Source organism: Labrus bergylta, chromosome 1 (assembly GCF_963930695.1).
Source record: "Labrus bergylta chromosome 1, fLabBer1.1, whole genome shotgun sequence".
NCBI classification, from domain to species: domain Eukaryota; kingdom Metazoa; phylum Chordata; class Actinopteri; order Labriformes; family Labridae; genus Labrus; species Labrus bergylta.
The window spans coordinates 9467610-9471015 of record NC_089195.1 but is presented as its reverse complement, the minus strand read 5'-3'; positions in this window follow the sequence as shown (position 1 = coordinate 9471015).

Sequence of the window (3406 nt, the reverse complement as noted above, 5' to 3'; positions counted from 1 at the left end):
GTCTGTTCACAAACTCAGCTAATGAAGGTGTCTGTCAGCTAATGAAGGTGTGGAGCTAAAAAAGACAAACGAGAGACAAGTAAAGTAACTAAGTACCTTTAGGCTACTCAAGTAGGCTACTGTAGGTAAAAATCCTTCAAAAAGTACTTAATCTGTTTCTCATGCAATTTGGCATTTACTGAGGGTCTTGTTGTAATTTTGCATTAAAATTATCCGAAAACTTCAGATTACTTCATAAATAAATAATTTTGTGAACAAAATACACAAAAGAATTACAAATATGCTTTTTTTTTTTTTTTTAAATGAAGCTACCCAACAGTACATAGTCTAATAGTTAGCAAGTCAACTGACAGCAAACGAACCGGACACTATTCTTTGAAAAATATTCAAGCAATTTTTCATGCAAAATAAACAACATACTGGATTTGTCAAATAATTTTGATGTTTGTTACATTATTTAAAACTCAAACCATAAATCAGTGAATGTAAAAAAGTATCAACTGATAAATCCAACAAACAAATAATTTCAGTAGTGGTTGCATTGAGCTCAGCCTCAATAAAGTACATTAAAATCCTTCTTTTGCGTTAATGCTTAACTTAAATCAAATAATAATAGGACTACTGTGTTAATCTGTGCCTGCAACATTTTAGGCCTACTGTTAATGTGGATACTTAAGTAGCCTACCTAATCAGCGGAAGAATAAGCGGAGGAGAAGTGACATAGCAGGACAGACAGACAGACATACAGATGGGGGACATAGGAAGTGTATCTCTGCTGTTCTGCCTCTGATAGATGGTCTCACCTTGGCTCAGGTCTTCAGCAGCTTGGGCTTGATGAGGATATGTAAAACCTGCGGATCAATACACTGTCGGCTCGACGTCCTTGAGATGGTCGAGTAGATTTAACGGATGACTTACTCATATTTCAGAAAATGCATCACCAAGGTCTTGATTTTAAAAAAAGCCATAATTTGAATAAAATATCCATAAATACACACTTTAAGCTCGATGCAGACAGAGGAGGCCATAATCTGATTTATAAGATAAACTTCATGATTTTCACAGCTTTGTTTCTCATCAGAAGCTTCTATTTTTAACGCTGACATGTAAGACTTTGAGCTTTTCTGGGACATCATCAAGGTCTGCAGAAAAGGTGTAACTGAGTGGCTTTAAAATAAATATATTTTCTTATCTGAGAACATTTTGAAAACCTTATTTTCATGTCATTGTCAGCTATAAATGTGTTCAGGCTTACTTTAAATTAAATGAAAGGGTTGCAAAGTGTCTAATGTTTCAGCATAAATTCTATTGAATTTTGTTTTAGTTCATGTTATATGAGGCTACCAAGAAATATGATAACTTGTGGAAAAAAATTCTCAGTGGGGATGTCAGATTGTCCATATGAAGACTAAACACAAAATGTGAAACCCACAAGAAACACAAGCTGAATCTTCTCTCAATAAATATGTTTATATCCTTTGAAGGACTCTCAGATTGGCAGTCTCAACTTTCAGAAGCTCTGTAATGTTGTAATTAAAGGGTCAGCTTTGCTTTGAGATTGATGCTAACATGCTCACATACAGTACATGCTTACATTTGAATGTATAATAAAAAACTATTTAAAAAGGCTGATGGGAGTTTAGAAATGTAAAAGTAGTCATAAAACAAATTAAACTATAATGTTAATAGCACTAATGGATCAAGTGAAAGCAAGAGTGTTCACAATTCATTCTGAGGATGGTAGAATGTCTGAAAAACATTTAATGATATGTTAAACGCTTGTTAAGATATTTCTATCAAAACCACAAACAACCAAATTGTCAACATGGAAGAAGACATCAGAAAATCACAAAAGACATTGGGATTGATCATCTGGGGTCTATGAATGAGTATACAAAGGTTTGGGCAAGTCCTATGTCTTTTTTCCAGGAAAAAAAATAAAAAAAATGCCTGTTTTGGATTAACAGTTTGCCCAAGTGTCCTTAAAGACAGGGAGGTGGATGAGGGATTATTATGCCCCCCCTCAGAAGAGTGATGGGTGGAAAAGAGAAAACATCTATCAACTGCTGGAGTAGAAATTGACAAAAAATGAAAGGCAAGGGAGGACACAAAGGAGACCTGGTGAGGTAAAAGGAATCAAAGAGAGAAGAAGCGAAGCATCTGAAAAGGAAAAAGAAGCAAATCTATGGTAGAGACGTTAAAAATAAAAACTCAAGGGAGAAATAGAAGAAGACAGAAGGAAGGCAGTGGAGAGGTATTTGAATATATTATATGCCTCAGGACGGTTAAATCTCTCAGTATTGATGGTGTTTATCTCCCACAGGGGTTTACAAGGAAGTTTAGCACTGCTGCAGGCTGGAAAGTGGAGCTGACAGATAACCAATAATGAGCTTGGATAGATGCCTGAAGTTATGCACACTGGGGAGCAATGATACAGGTGACAAATAACATACGCACATTAAGAGATACGGAGAATGTACACTGAACAAGGTACGCTAGCACAGGCTGGTAGTGCTTAACTGTAGATAATATTCAGTAAAGAAATGAAAAAGTATAGTGTCACATGTCCCCAGAAGGTGCCTTAATGTTTTTGTGCACCCTGGAAAGAGGTGGTTTGAACTGATTTAGTTTTTAGTTGTTTTTTTATTTCATATTTTATGCAGACACTGATTCAGGTGAGGACACACAGATAAAGAAAATAAGGGGTGAAATGATGATAAAGGGATGAAGGAGGGGGGTTCAGGCGAGACAAAGTAGGCAATCTTCCCTCAAATGAATATTTGATGAGAAGGCTGATATGCTCAGATGAAACCTTATAAATAAACTGCAGCGTTAAGGGGTTGTCAGAGTAAAACTCACAGGCTTGGCTCTGCATGAGGGTCTTTGCTTTAACCAGCACAGAGAGAGAAAGAGCGAGCGATAGAGAGGAATGATTATATCACAGAGTTGATAAACTGCCCAATATACACTAAAGCCAACAAAATTAGAGGGTTTTGAAATACGTCACTGAGGTCCTCAGTGTTAAAAATACATTGCATAAAGTGATATCAAAGAACCATGACTCTCCTGCGTTCTCACATACTCAGAGTCTGATTTCAAAGCCACAGTATTGTTCCCAGGACGTACAAAAAGACATTATCATATCTGGAAATTGATCTTTGCACGAACAAGATGTTCTCATGTCCATTAGAGGCTTATCAGAGGAGTTTCTTTATGATGCAATCCCAAAGTTCTAATTTTTCCCTTGGAGATAGAGATACTATACTGAGAAAAACAGGGGGAAAGAGTGGGGTTGTTATCAGCAATGTTGACATTTCCATTTCTGCTACTTAGAGAAGCCCACATGGCCATGCATTTCTTGATCCAACACTTAAAATTGAATGAACCAAACCATAGCTTAAAATTC